Genomic DNA, 15271 nt, shown 5'->3' on the forward strand with positions numbered 1-15271 from the left:
ACACAGTTAAACACGGCATGTTAGATCCAGATTTAGGACCTTAAAGGGGAAAAAAAGGGAAGATACAACCTTACCGATCACGGACCCCGGGCAGTGGACACGTACACGGTCACGGCTTCCCCGTGTGCCACGTTAAGGCCTAACTTGTGAATCTCCCTTTTTTATAAGCCCCACTCCCTCTTTGATCCAAGAGAACATTGTCTGCACAGAACAATACGTTTTCATTTCAATTTCCCTTCTTTTCAGGAAAGGAAATGTTTGCACTTCAAAGGGTTTCTTTGAAGAGCAGCCTCCGGTGCTGGCCCGTCCAGGTTAGGAGTTCCGTGGCCCCAGCGGGGTGTGCAGAGTCTGGGCGGCTGCCCACTGCAGTCCCTCTCCAGGCCACCTCCTTCAAGGAGAGGGTCTGGTGTGGGAGAAGAGAAAACAAACATAGAAAAATACTTGGGGCTTTTGATCATGGCTTTCAGAGGCCCTGTTCACACACAGTGTAGGTTTCACAGCTCAGGGAAACTGAGGTACGAACCACGGGGAGCTTGGGTTCTAAGAACGAAACCCTTCCAGAAACCAGCCCCACCCAGCAAGGGCCCCTTCCAGGGCCGGGGAAGGAGCGGAGTCTCGGGGGTACTGCTGGCGATGACAAAGGGGGCGGCTTTGATAAACGAAACACAGAAAGAAGCAAGATCCACACCTCACCCAACAGTCTGGAACCTTCCCCCAGGAACTTCTGGGCTAGCAAAGAACACAATTCACCATTTAGAATTTCTCCTCTTATCACTCCCCTGACCCGCTCGTAGCGGCCGGGAGGCTCAACAACCCTATGAAATAACAGCAAGCTACAGGCCAAGAGGCCAGGACCATTCCTCCCCATCAGGGCCCCTGCCCATCCCTACCCTCTGCTTAGTCTGGGAAGCCAGGGCTACACAGCAGGCAAGAGAGGGCCTGCAACGTTTCTTTTCAAGGCTTGAACAAGTTCTGGGTATTTAATAATCATCTCCACCCTTCCCCACCCCGAGGGGGTTATGTTTGCCTGCTCAGGTGGGCAACCGGCCAGGTGGTGGGCAGGGGCATGAAAGGCATCCGCTCCAGACAGGGCGCCTGCTGCCCCGGCAGCCCAAGGCCTTGCCCCGGGCCCCCGCCCTGCGTGTTCGGGGTGCAGGTCTGCGGGACCACGTCACCCTGAGCTGAAGTCTTCTGACCAAGCACCTTCCTGCAAGCTCTCTACCCTGGCTGGGCGCTCAGCCTCTCTGCCGGAATTATGGATGCTGTTTATTTTCTCTTTCTTTTACTTTTCTGTAGTTTCCAAATTTTTCACAATACACATTCTAACTTTTAGGAACATTTTTTTTCTTAAAGAGGCTTATAAGGTAGAAAATTAGACCACAGTTCCATTGAAAGAGCCTCTCCTGAAAACAAACAAACAAAAAAACCCCCAAGAAAACGAAAAACAAAAAACCAACTACCTACATGCATATGTAAAGGACATTATTTGGACAACTGGAAGTTGAATATGGACTGTGGACTTGATGATGTCACAAATGTATAATTTCCTGATTTTGATGTCGTACTGTGGTCACGTAAGAGAATGTCCTTATTCTTAGGAAACACACTGAAGCATGCCAGGGTAAATAAAAGGACATGATGTCTTCGACTTATTCTCAAGTGGTTCAGGAAAAAATGCATCCGTGTGTGTAGATAGATTAACTGACTGACAGATAAACAGAAAGAAGGAATGAAATGTAAACAACCGGTGAATCTGAGAAAATTGAGGCGCTCCTTGTAACCCCTGCAACTTCTCTTTAAGCCTGAAATGCTATCCACAAAAAGTTGAAAGAGCAAAGGAAGAAAGGAGAGAGGCAGGAAGGGGCGGGCACGCGTTTCCCCACTCCACCTGCCAGCACCCACGGCCTCCCCACGGGGCCACAGCCACGGGGGCCCTGCCAGCGTACAGTCCGCCTGCTGCTACCCTGGCTCGGACAGCCCCCAGCCCCGGCTTCCTGAGGGCGTCAAGGAAGCACCTTCCAAGGAAGGAGACCCCCTCCCCACCTCCCGACACTACAGAAGTCAGCAAAGTGAAGATCCTGGGAGAACGGCTACTGCCACTGGCCTTGAGAAGGAGGGAGAACCGAGAAGGGAGCCACTTTTCCCCACGAACCAGACGACCCCCTGCACAGGGCCCTCCCCCCAGCGGCGGAGGAGGGGGACCAGGGACACCGATAGAGATCCGTGAGGCGGGGCTCCCATGTCCCGGGCAGGAAGCCTCTCATCCAGCCGGCTCCGACCCAGGAGGAAGGCAGCCCAGCCTCTGTCACACCCCGGCACAGCTGTGTCAAGGCCCCCAGAGCTCCAGCTGCGCCCGGAGCCCAGGGCTCAGAGAGGAAAGATCTTTGCTCAGAAGACCCGGGGCAGCTAGAGGAACACAGCAGGCTGCCGCCCAGCGGTGCCACAGCGGCTCCCGCGCCTCCAGGACTTACTTGGAACCAAGAGGCGCGGGGCAGCCCGGCACCTCCAGGTCCGCGTGCCAATCTCAGGGCCTGGCGCGGCCCCGCGCACACGCGTGCCCGACCACGGTCCCCAGAGCGAGCGGCCGGAGCCCCAGGCACAGGCTGACGCCCACAGCCCGAAGCTCGCTCGGTGTCAGGGCCCTGGAGCCAGGCCCCAGGTGCAAATCCTAGCTCCGCCACTCACGACCCACCCCTGTGCCCCTCGGCCACTTGGGTCACGTCTCAGGGCCTCCATCGCCCCATCAGCCAAACGGCAGGACCAACCTCAGGGGGTGGCTGTGAGGATTAAATGACAACAAAGCAAGTGCCGAGCCCCACGGTGAGCACTCACGAGGGCTGGCAGTCTGGATCTCACTCAGCCCCAGGGCCTCTCCCTTCCTTCCTATTTGGTGTAAGAGAGACTTTGGTTGATGGTACTTGGTAGGCAGATAAGAAGATACAGAGGAAGAGAGCATTTCCAAGCCGACCTTAAAAGGTCACCCCGAGCATCTTCATGGGCAGGAAGACGACGGTGACAACAGTGGGATGAAACGCCGGTGAGACGTCTGCTCCCTTCCCCTCGCCGCTGCCCCCGTGATGGGGCCCCCATCCCACGCCCACGCACTGGGGCATCTACCTCGGCCCTCAGAGGAAGGGAAGAAAAAAGGTGGGAAACAGACTTGGCCCCAGTTTTTAAACCCAAAGCGCTCAGGGTAATTTGGACCAAGTGTCTGGGGTCAGGATGGACGAGGGCACACACTCACACGCACGTGCACACAGACACACGCAGGCGGCCACCCCTGAGGATGGGACCGTGAGCTCTGCTTCCCAGAGGCGTGAGGAGGGGACAAGCCCAAGGCTGTGGATCTGAGACCTGCGGGGACTGGCCTCCCCAACACCCCGGTGCCACCCACCCACTGCGAGGCAGACACAGCTCCAAGGAGAAGGGACGACCGTTTGACACCTTGGCAAAATGGGAGGGCACATAAAGTTGTTACAGATTTTCTTCTTCTCCTCGGCAAAATCAAAGAACTGTGCTTTGTTTCCAGTAAAACAGCGAACATTTATACGAAGCACCTGGTACGCGCCAGAAGCTGTGTTAAGTGCGTAACTCGGATTATTGCCTCATTTAAATCCTCTCAATCCTGTAAGGTAGGCACTAGAAGCCAATTATTATGCAGGCAATATGGAAAAGGATTCAAACGTGGCTCCGAGAAATATCTTAGAAAAAGCACTGATCCTGTAGGCGGAGCCCACTCCGGGGCGGGCGGAGGCCCACGGCACCTCCTTCGGCCCCGCAGTGCGTGGCCCGTCGGGGAGAGCAGGGGGCTGCCCGGAGTCGGCACGGCGAGCGGGTCTCCGCAACGTGGGGCTCCCTGCGCGCCCAGCACGTGCGGAGAATCAGGACCCACTACTACGCACGTGGCAAAGTACTTGGCTGTTCTCACAGGCAAGGACATTATCTGCATGGGTCTTCTGAAGAAAGCACTACGGCAGGAAGACAGAATGTTTCAGAAACAACTGCCTCCAGAGGGAAAAGGTGACTCAGGGAAAAGGGAGACGACGTGGAAACACACGCTGTCCTACCAGACGAAGGACATTCTCCCTCCTCAGTACAAGTCCACCTCTTGGTAGCCTTTGAAGGCTGAACGGAGTTTGATTTCTGGTTGCCTTCATCAGAAGAGAAGGCTGGCAATGGAATTTACTTTGTGAAAGAATCTACATGGACTGACCTTTATTCTTTCAAAGAATACTCTGCACTTCATATTTATGGGCTTCGTCATTATGAGGCTGAGAGCAGGGCTTCCCCAAGCTACAGGCAGGGCAAGAGCACGTCTGCAGGGTTCGGACAGCCCAAAGAACTTTCTGGAGGCTGCACAGAGACGGCAGCAAACCTGCACCAAAGACGCCTCGGGTGGCGCCGTTCCCGGCACTGGACCACCTGCCCCGGCTCCTAGAAGCAGCGTCTGCATTTCAGGGCGATGACCTCAGGCTGCACTGAAGCTGGCCTCTAACTCCACACAGCTCTACCCTCAGTTGACGTGGTTTGTCCACCAAATCTACCACCTGGCGGTCCCCACTGCTAATGACAATAACCAGAGGAAAAGCCAAATGAAAGACTCGGGTGTGGCATGACGAGGGAACCTCGTGCCAGAATCTATCCCAACGTGCAGAGGTGTCTCTCCTGCAGCCTGTGTCCCCTGGGTGAGCGAATCCTCCCGACGGGTGAGGCAAACAGCTTCAGCTGCTGCTCTGCCGAGGCCAAAGATCTGAAGGAATGTCTTCAGAGCCAAATGAAGATAACAGCCCACCAAATCCTTTTACCAACGTGCTGCCCGTCCTTCTAGCAGATTCACAGGTGGCAAATGCACTAACCCCCGCCATGATAAACTGTGACTCGCTTTGAACAAGTGCAGGGGTAGTTGCTGTCAAAGCTGCTTTGCGGTTGGGGGTAGGGACATGATTATGGAGAAAGAGAAGCCACTGAAGTTACCACAGGGCCTATAATATGCCACCAAAGCTGCTACTCTTCTCTTTGACTGGAACAGACCTAAAACCTTGGGGTAGGTACAACCTTGGCCTGGGGTCCAATGCCAGTGGCCTCAGGCCCAAGAAACCCCTGGCAGGCAGGCCTCCTGAAGGCCAGGAATGAAAAAGCAGGCGCGCCCCACAGCTGCAGTCCCCAAGCGGGCCACGGGACAAACCCACGGCAAAGATGCCCACTGGAGGGCGCAGGGGAGATCAGGGAGGCCCAACGCCGCGGCGGCACGTGGGTGCCACAGGGCAGCTCCGGCTCAGCCCCGGCCCGTGAGGATGGAAACGTCTGGAAGAAGCCGGTTGTGACTTTTCCCGAGCCCTTCCCGACACGCTCTCCTCAGCCTTCCCCACCTCACTGGCACAGGGGCTCTGCTCTGCATGGAACCTCATCCGGCCTTTCGTGCCTCACATGGAATCTTCCTTTAAAATCCACAGACGGAGCAAGGATACCAGCCTGCAGACGGAGCAGAACTCAACCAGCTCACGTTCCTACCGTGTCCACCCCATGCAAGCTGCCACCATCTCTCTCTCACGCAGAAATGACATATGGACACACTCTCTTGTGCAGAAAAAAGCTGGGCTTGGGTTTTTTTCCAGACTTAACTTACCCGTCTCTGCTCTGGCCTCCCCCCTTCTGCGCCTGCCCGTCCCCCATCTCTTCTCCACCCAGGATCTGAAGTGGTCCTTCCACTCCCTGACAGCCACCCAGCACTCCCCGCTTCTCTGAGAGAAAGAGCCTGCCTGGCAACGGGAGCAGACAGTGGTGAGGGCCCGCCCGTCCGCAGGTCCCACCTGGAGTGAGGACCCGGCCCCAGGTGGAGGGATGGCCATCTCAGAAGATGCCTGTGGCCCAGACACCTCCAGGGTCAGAGGAAAATGTTTCTCCCCATGACAAGGACACACTCATTCCTGTTTCAAATTCCTCTCTGGGATTAATAAACCAATACCTTCAAATACATAGTTAATAATGTAAGGGATTAATAAGACATAATGCTGGGCCCTCCAACGTAATTACATATTTTTACTGGCCTGACAAGAAACGACAGACTAGAACAGTCAGTAAACATGTGTTTAAGCTCCTCAAAGAATGGAAGCCTCAACCCAATACAATTAATGTGTGTCCTAAAATGCAAGCTCCCCGAGGTCAGCAATCTCATCTTTCAAGCCTTTCTTCCTTTAAAGCAAATAATTATACGCATAAGAGCACCCATGTGGTTCAATCCAGATTTAAACAACTGAGTACATTTCTGATCTCTATTAATTCTCGTCCTGTTTCTTTAGTCAAAACCCCTTTGGCACTCTTTAAATTTTACCTGTAATAATTAAACATGATCTTAATAGGCTAAACCTTTAAAAACTATTTTAATCCATTGTTGATTTTGTCCCCTAAGTTTCTATTCTGTGACTTAAGACCTTTTTGTTTTAATCACAGAAGGGTGTGTGCATATAAAAATAATAATTTCCACTGAGTCAACTAAAATATCGGGGGATATTTTTGTAGGTATCACGGTTTCCTATTATCAGAACCAAACCTAAGTGGCAAGAAACGTTAAGATAAATCCCAAGCAAATTATAATTCAAATGAAACACAATTAGGAAATTCAGCCAGAGGCCAAAACACAGTCCTGGTCACATTTTTAAGAGCTCATTTAGGGAAATACACCTGGGATTGAAACCCTCACTCCCTCCTCTGTTTACAAATCTGAAGTAAAACCTACTCCAGGTTACTTCTACACGTGAGAGCCTGAGGGCGGGTACTGGGCAGTGTTCCGTTTCTTCCAGAAGGCACTTGTCTGGCTGTCCTAATCATACAAGTCAAGCACCACTCCTCTCGGGTTCTCACAGCCACTGAAAAGGGGAAGGAGCTATAACAGCACGCGGTAGTAGTACTACAGCGCCCTGCTGTTGTGTACACACAGGTCTTAGAATGACTGCGGGACCCGCCCGGCCCGGGAAGTTTCCTACTACGTAGAAAGGAACACATTGAGAATAGGTTGTCTCGGTGAAGCCGGAAGAACTGCCTCCTGCTCAAAACCATCTGGAAGCGTTGAGCACCGGCCTCTACGGGCCAGATAGGGTCACAAGGAAGCCCCCCGCGGGGGGGACTTCCCCGAAACAACTCCGGGGACCCGGAAGAGAGGTGGAGGCGGGCCAGGGAGTGTGCAGGGTTCCAGAGAGGAAGAGACGTGGGCGCCGCGGCCAGCTTGAGGGTGCGCGACGCCGTCCTCGGCCGGCCACCTGCCGCGGGACCACCCTCCGCCGCCCGGCGGGCTCCCCACCCGCGGCCGATAACACGTCGTGGACCTCGCGGCGGGGCGGCGTGCTCCGCTCCACGCCATGTAAGGGAAGGTCTCCGGACGCCTGCCGGGCCCCGTGCCCGCTCCCCGTCCCCACGCCCCCGCGACCACCCGCGCGTCCCGGCGCCCAGCAGGGAGCGGGGGGTCGGCACCCCGGAGGCGCCAGGTCGCCCACGCTTCCTCACGGGGTGTTGCATCATGCACCACGCCGCGCCTTCAGCGAACCAAAATGGACTCCGTGGCGGAGACAGCCGCATGGGCACCGGCCGCGTACATCCCCGTCCGCCCTGCCCGCGCCCACCCGGAGGATGCCAGGGTTCCCCGCGCGGGCTCCGCGCCCCTCCCCGCGCCGCCGGGGTCAGCCCCCCAAGGTGACCCAGACCCGGGCAGCTGCCCTCGCGCCGGCGGAGGCCGGGGACTCACCGGGCCGGCGGGCGGCGGGATGCAGGCAAGACCGCGGCTGGACTGACGGACGATGGACCGAGGCTCGGCGGGACTGACGGACGCTCGGGCGGAGGCGCGGCGCGCGGGGAGCCGGAGCGGGAGCGGGAGACTCAGGTAACGGACGCCGGGCGGCCGCGCGCCCCGCCGGCAGCTGACCTGCCGCTCACACCTGCCCGCGCGGAGTGAATGGAGCGTTGAGGGCGGGAGGGAACGGGAGCCGGTTTCATCAGCCGCGCCCCGCTCCCTGCGCCCGCCCCCTGCGCCCTGCCGTCCGGCCCGCTCGCCCGCGTCACCGCCTGGCACCAATGGCAGCGCGGCGCGGCGGCGGCTCGGGGAGCGAGCGGCGGTGGGGGCGGGGCGGGGGCGGGGCGCGCCGTCTTCGCGCGCCCCGCGCCGCAACCCGGGATTCCCCCGTGGGTGGGCGGCGCCTGCCGACGCGCTGGTGGTCGCCCCGCCCGCGTGCGACCATCCCTCGGGCAGTGGGAGCCCGCCTGCATCCTCGGGTCCCCGCTGCACCTCGCGCGGGCCCGGCTGGCGCGGCCGCCGGACTGTCCACCCTACCGCGGGCCCCGGCGAGCGGACCCCGCGCTCGCGGCCAGTTTGCCTCCCCCAAAATGAGAAGATTGGGGAGGCACTTCAAGGTTGGTTTTTTTTAATTATCATAAATCTTCATTTCTTTGTCATTGGAATCTTTTATTGCTGTTCCCTTACTTTCAACAAATAATGTATCCTCGCCCCTTGTCCGGAAGGGCCGGAAGCCTGAATCTGCCTGTGCCCCTGGCGGTAGGATGAGCACCTGGCCGGCGGGCCTGTCATCGCGGCTACTTCCGGAGCTACTCTCCCCCAGATGGCAGAAACTAGCACCGGGTCCCACCGCGCTCACCTCACAGGCTCCCTCTTGGCGTCCAGAACCAAGCAGAAGCCACAGTCTATAGAGATCCAGTAACCTGTGACATGAGAGAGGTAAGTAGGTCATAGATTAACCCCGCCAGCCTCCTCTCTAACTTTGTAGGAAAACAGGAAAAACGATAGCACGGTGTCCACGGCCTTTGAGTCCTTTCCACGCTTCCTACCCAACCCCCCTCCCCCCACAATGTCCTTGGTCAGTGATAGGGCCTCATTGTCAGCCACAGGGCGCGATACTCTTGGAATTACACTAGCAATTTATAAAGCATATAACTGCAGGGTGCTAGCTTCAGAAGCGTTTTCGTGAACACATAGCAATGGGCTAATATCAGCAAGGCACTTTGGAGTGCTTGGCATCATAATCAGTGACTACATACACGTTGTTTTAAAACAGTAAATTTCAGTTTCACCTGTTCATTGGTGAAAGGATGCTCTCACGTTGCATTAAGGAGGTCTCCTGTGCTGCGGCTCTTCCTGAACCCACACAGCCTCCTTAACCCGCTGACACTGCATAGGATTTCACAGAGGGAAGCCTGGTGTGATTCAAGGACCACCAGCTTTGCCTTTGCACTTGATCTGGATTTGAATCTGAATTCTACCATTTCATTCCTTTATGGTTTTCCGCAAGCTATTTCACCTCTGTTTGGAGCTTATAAACCTTTTATTCTTAGCAGAATATCCCTTAGTACTTGAAATATGATTGTGGGCTTTTTTTTTTTTAAGACTCTTGGCAGTAAAATAGAATTTAATAGATTGTAGAGATGCTCTGCTCGGGCAACAAGCAGATGGATCATAGAGTTAGTATCTGTAAATTCTGAGAGCAAGTGTTCCAGGCCCTGATGGGTGTATAGGTAGAACTCAACCAAGACGATTGTCAGCACTGTGCTCCGTTTAGCAGCCTCACCCAGCTGACTTCACTAAAACTGTAGGAGACCCTCCATGGCAAGGCCCGTAAGCAAGCAATTTCCTGGCAGAAGAGATTCAGTGCGAACCAGGGGAAGAATAATTATGCTCAAAGCCTCAGCAAAAAGTTAGGGCAGGGCTTCCCTGGTGGCGCAGTGGTTGAGAGTCCGCCTGCCGATGCAGGGGACACGGGTTCGTGCCCCGGTCTGGGAAGATCCCACACGCTGCGGAGCGGCTGGGCCCCTGAGCCATGGCCGCTGAGCCTGCGCGTCCGGAGCCTGTGCTCCTCAACGGGAGAGGCCACAACAGTGAGAGGCCCGTGTACCGCCAAAAAAAAAAAAAAGAAAAAGAAAAGGAGACTAGGGCATGCAGAGAGACACGAGGGGTGTGTGGGCACAGAGGAAGGGCCACGTGAGGACACCGCGAGAATGCGGCCGTCTGCAGGCCAAGGGAGAGGCCCCGGAGGAAACTAAACCTGCCAACACCTTTATCTTTGACTTCCAGCCCCCAGAACCGTGAGGAAAGAAATCTAACATTTAAGCCACCCAGTCTGTGCTATTTTGTCATAGCAGCCTTAGCAAATTAATGTATGGTAGAAACCGTATTTAAAAGAATGACTGTCGGAGCTGAAAAAGCCACAAGCCAGGCGTCGCCAGAGCAAAGCTCCTGTTCCACGGCAGCAGGGAGACACCGTGTAGTCCTTGAGGCCACAGGACCAAAGGGAGAGCTCTTCCCCACAGAAGGCTGATGCCTCCGTTTGATGACTCAGCCATCTGCTGCTCTCGAGGTGTTTTCGACAATGTCTCTCCTCCCTCTTGGCCCGTGTGCCCAGTGCGGAAGGTGGGAAAGCCTTTGAGATTCTCCTCGGCCTCCCGTCTCTAACCCTGCAGTTTCGTAGCTGCGCTGCCAACCCAAGCAGCGCTGGCTCTGCACAGACAGGAGCTCCGAGTCCCCGCTTCGGAAGGCCGCTGTTCCCACCGTGCGCAGAGGGGCGAGTGGGGAAAGCAGGACTGCTCGCGCCAGCTAGACATGCATCCCATGTGAAAGGAGGGGATCAACAGTGCAGGGTCCCCCCGAGCTCGTCCTCTTCCCTCTGTCCTACTGTCCCTCGCTCCCCCATCTTGTTGGAAGAAATGAAATCGAAGAAAGTGTCACCAGCCCTGGTGCCCAGGTTTCTGATTCTCTTCCATTTCCCTCAACCAGGAAAGGCCCGCCTGTGGATCTCGGGGTTCTGTATGGCACCCAGAGACAGCTCACCGGACAGATCATCATTCGTGGGGCTTGGCTAATTTCTGCAGGGACTCAGTTTGGCAAAAGCCATCCCCTTTGGATTTCTAGAAAGGTGTGCCACTTGGGTGATATGCCAGCTTCAGCGAAACCTAGACACGGTAGTGGTTGCATGTGGAAATGCTCATTACAGATAAGGCTTTCTCGCTATATGAGGATTAAAAAAGGTATGAGATCTCAGCTCACCCTAACACCCCAGAAGTTCCTACTTGGTTAAGCAAAAGTGTAACCTTTATTCAAAGATATCTCAGGCCTCTAAACATTTTGTTCATATCCCTAGACACCCCTTCCTGCCTTGAGCTGCCGGAACCTCACAGTCTTGGGATTAGGTCTCTGTGTTTGCATCTTTTTATTTTATTTTATTTTATTTTATTTTATTTTTGGCTGCGTTGGCTCTTTGTTGCTGCACGCGGGCTTTCTCTAGTTGTGGCGAGCGGGGGCGACTCTTCATTGCAGTGCATGGGCTTCTCATTGCGGTAGCTGCTCTTGTTGCAGAGCATGGGCCCTAGGCGCATGGGCTTCAGTAGTTGTGGCTCACGGGCCCGGTTGCTCCGCAGCATGTGGGATCCTCCCAGACCAGGGCTCAAACCCGTGTCCCCTGCATTAGCAGGCAGATTCTCAACCACTGAGCCACCAGGGAAGCCCTCAGGCAGGCTTTCTTACTGGCAAAGACGGCTTAGCCCCTGTTGACTCCAGCAAAATGTCAACCTCAGTACATGAGATCTCATAAAAAGAGAGCTCCTCTTTCTCCCAGTCTCCATAGCAACTCCCTCAATTATTCAAAGAGCTCTTTTTGGGCCATGCCTACCACTGTATCAATAATTGTGCCCAGGGATTTGGGGATTTATTCATGGCTGGTCTTGTTTGTGGCCTACGTGAAGAATCTGGGAGGTGTCTTCTTGAAGACTTTTTGGGCAGTCCCTGAAGATGACATGTGTATCCCATACCATGTGCTATGTGAAGCCATAACAGGGCACACGACCTGAGTGAGAGCATCAGGAGAGGTTTGCTGGAGGAAGCTAACACGTGAAGGATGAGTGATTCTTATCACAGTAGCTGGTGTTTACCACATGCTAGCAAGGTGCCAGGCCCTGTGCTAAGCCCTTCACGTGTGTTATCTTGTTTACTCTTCACCACACCTGCTGCAGTTAGAACGCTTATTTTGTCCATCTCAGAGAACGTGAAATGGAGGCACAGAGAAGTTAACTAACACCCTTACAGCCCCGCAGGTAGCAAACAGGGTGTTAGGTAAGTGAAGTGAGAGGGAGAAGGTCCCAGGCGGGCAGACCCAGAGGTCCCTGTGAGGAGCTGGCTGGAGCCCGGACTGTGAGAGGGGCAGGGGCTGCAGGTGGAAGGCTTGGCGATGGACACGAGCACGTGGGGGGCTGCAGCAGCAGCTCTGTTTCTGCACTGCCTTTAACGTCCTCACAGAGCTTTGTTTTTAGAGACTGATTAGATCCTTCAGGATCCAGACGATAAACTACACGTAACTCCCTGCTCACGCTCAGAGCCTTGGCCCAGCGCGCTGGCCCAAAACCCTGCCTCTATTGCAACTGGCCTTTCTGAGGAGGCTCACCAGGGGTGGCCCATTACTCCAAGGGTTTTAACAACATTGCAACAATTGCGCTGTTGCTTATTTATGGCAGCTGTGTGATTCTACTTGGCACCTGGGCTCATTTTACGGAGTAACACAACCTAATTGAGCCCTCATCTTTCCCTTGGTCCTGAATTCATTGGTACTCCAGTTAGCTGTTGGTTTCCCTCCCCCTCATCCCGTACTGGAGGACTCCTCTGGACACAGACCAGATGCCAGTGGCAGCACTTCTGGATGGCTTTCATTTTAATAACAGGTGGCCATCCCCACTGCAGGCACTCTGGGACCCCAGGTCCGAAACCATCCTCTAGAGAAACATGGTATGCGTGCATCAATCCAGAGCCTAAGAATACCTCATCACAAGTGGTGTAGTTCTATTTACAGAGGCAGTGAAGGAGATGGTTCTCCTCTGAAAACCTGCTCTGCAAAAGTCCAGAAGTAGGTGAGTAGCTTGTGGTCATCATTAACGTCAAGCCGTCTAAAATGACATTCTACACTATGACTGCGAAAGATGGTGGGGAAGGTAACAGTGAGTGAGGAGTCTATACAGGGGCATTGCTGGAAGCCTCTGAGGTAGAATAACTACCAAGGGACTACTTTTGGCCACCATGATGCTCTTTGAATGAACTTTGCCTTTGCTACATGAACAGCTAAGATCTGTTTTCATCTTTACTTCTTTAAAGAAACGTCCACCTAAGGCTCAGCATGATGCAGGAAATATATTAAGCATATTGAACAGCCAAGATGCCACAGGCACCGATCAATGAGAAGAGGTGATGAACTATAAGAGATGGTTCGGCTGAACTGGTGCTGACCAGCTGACTCTCAGCCCTACCTGTTGGGACGGTGCGTTCTCTCTTCACTCAAGAGACAGTATTCAACATCCGGTGCAAGACAATCAGAGGCTCGTCTAGGCCAGTGGCTCTCAAAGGGGGGCAACCTTTGCCTTCCAGAAGCCATTTACAACGTCGAGAGACATTTTTGCTTGTGGAAGGGCGCAACTGGCATCTAGCAGGCAGAGGCCAGGGGTCCTACTGACCACCCGACAATGCATGGGGCAACCCCTACAACAAAGAATTATCTGGCGTAAAACGTCAACAGTGGAGCGGGTGAGAGAGCCTGCTCCAGGTAACACCTTCAGTCTCAGTGACAGCTACCCGTGCTCTGGATTATAACAAAGCTCTTGCAGATGGGCTTGTTGGCAAGTTCCTATCAGCTTGTCAGGTCGGGGGCATGCTGTTAGTTCACAGTGAAAAGCCATATGTAAATACTACTGCTCCTGTGGCTTTTTCTCTACTAAGCCTCTTAGGAGTCAAAGAATAAAAGAGGCACTGATAAAGTCATTCCTCTGCTATTTCCTTGTATCAGTGGAGCACGCATTAGGTGAAAACTATTGATGATTAGAGTAATAATGAACAGTAGCCTTTATGGAGTCATACTATGATGTGCCAGGCACCACACAGGGGACTCTCAGGCTTTATCTCAACTCTTACAGCAGCTCATTAGATTTCCCTTTTTTTTAGATGAGGAAACTGAGGCCCGGAGAGCTTGATTACCTGCCGAGAGGCCCGGAGATGGCTCTGTCTCCACCATCTGTGTTCTCGGTCACTGCACTGTGCTCGTTGCCTTGACAGCCCACCCTCCTAGCAGGAAAGTTCAGTGCAAGACGCAAACAGGGACTTCCCTGGTGGCGCAGTGGTTAAGAATCCGCCTGCCAATGCAGGGGACACGGGTTCGAGCCCTGGTCCAGGAAGTACTCTTGGACACATCATATTAGTTAATAATTAGTTAATTATCATCATCTCATCAAGCCATCACCTTATTGAATACTCCCAAAGATAAATCTTTGTGTTCTTGTTAACCAATTCCCTAAAATAGTAGGAGACCGAGGATAATCTGTCCCTGACTTCTTCCTTGGAGATTCGTGTTTCCACAAGTCACAGCCAACCATAGTTTTAAATGGTCAAAAACAGAAACAACGACTTCTCTGTGTCAGTCAAGAATCACTCAATTGCAGGTAATCCATACCTGTTTCAAACAACTCTAGGAAATCTTTTAAATTTATTATTACATAACTGCAAAGTTTAGGATTTGCCAGATGTACGTATGTCTGGAGCTAGGTTTTCAAGATACATCTCAGTCTCTCTATCTCACAGTTTTCCTGATGGCTGTATTCTTTGCCAAATCTCTCCATTGGTAAAAGCAGTGGTTTTTGAAGTGCAGCGAAGAAGGAAACCCCTTCCAGCATCCATTTCAGTCCTACAAAAGGACCACGATAGGCTCTGCTTGGGTCACATGCCCAAGCTTACATACCTCTCCCTGATTCCTGCAGAGTGGTGTTCTCTCGTGGGCCAGCCTGGGTCACATACCCACCTCTGTGGGGCCGGGGGACAGTGCAGAGAGGAGGTTGATTGGCAGTTCCTCTAGTATCACAGAAATAGAGGGAGAGGTAGTCCCCACAGGGAAGGAATGTGAGGAGACACGAAAGAAACTGGTGTCCACTCTCTATTCCGCTCCCCTGCTCATGCAGATGTCCCCCAGCCCATCCTAGAGGCATCTGCACCATGTGTTCTTTGTGTGTTACCACCATCCAGCTCCAGCGACCACTCTAGGCACATCTGCCGTGTCTCCGAGGCACATATGCCTTTGAAATAGTGATTTCATTTCCTTTGGATAAATACCCAGAAGTGAAATTACTGGATCACATGGTAGCTCTATGTTTGATTTCTTGAGGAACCTCCATACCACTTTCCTTAGTGGCTATACCAATTTACATTCCCACCAACAGTGCACAAGGGTTTCTTTTCTTTGATAATAGCCAT

General features: G+C 53.8%; 1 protein-coding gene and 1 long non-coding RNA gene across 4 annotated transcripts in view; one reads left to right on the forward strand and one right to left on the reverse strand.

Annotated features, from left to right (window-relative positions):
* Positions 1–8022, reverse strand: part of SLC7A1 (solute carrier family 7 member 1) — a 66537-nt gene extending 58515 nt beyond the window's left edge. For 2 of the 3 annotated variants that reach the window (XR_014013675.1, XM_081215150.1), the window contains exon 1: positions 7739–8022. The gene's annotated coding sequence lies outside the window, so the exon portion shown is untranslated. The remainder of the gene's footprint in view (positions 1–7738) is intronic. The other variant, XM_081215151.1, reaches the window with a different exon arrangement.
* Positions 8023–8161: 139 nt separating this feature from the next.
* LOC308604896 lies at positions 8162–14664 on the forward strand. Its single transcript, XR_014013568.1, has 3 exons — positions 8162–8400; positions 8509–8722; positions 10772–14664. It is a non-coding gene; the product is annotated as an uncharacterized lncRNA (long non-coding RNA).
* The last annotated feature ends 607 nt before the right edge of the window (positions 14665–15271 follow it).

The sequence above is a fragment of the Mesoplodon bidens genome (assembly GCF_964165515.1).
Source record: "Mesoplodon bidens genome assembly, chromosome: 17".
NCBI lineage: Eukaryota > Metazoa > Chordata > Mammalia > Artiodactyla > Ziphiidae > Mesoplodon > Mesoplodon bidens.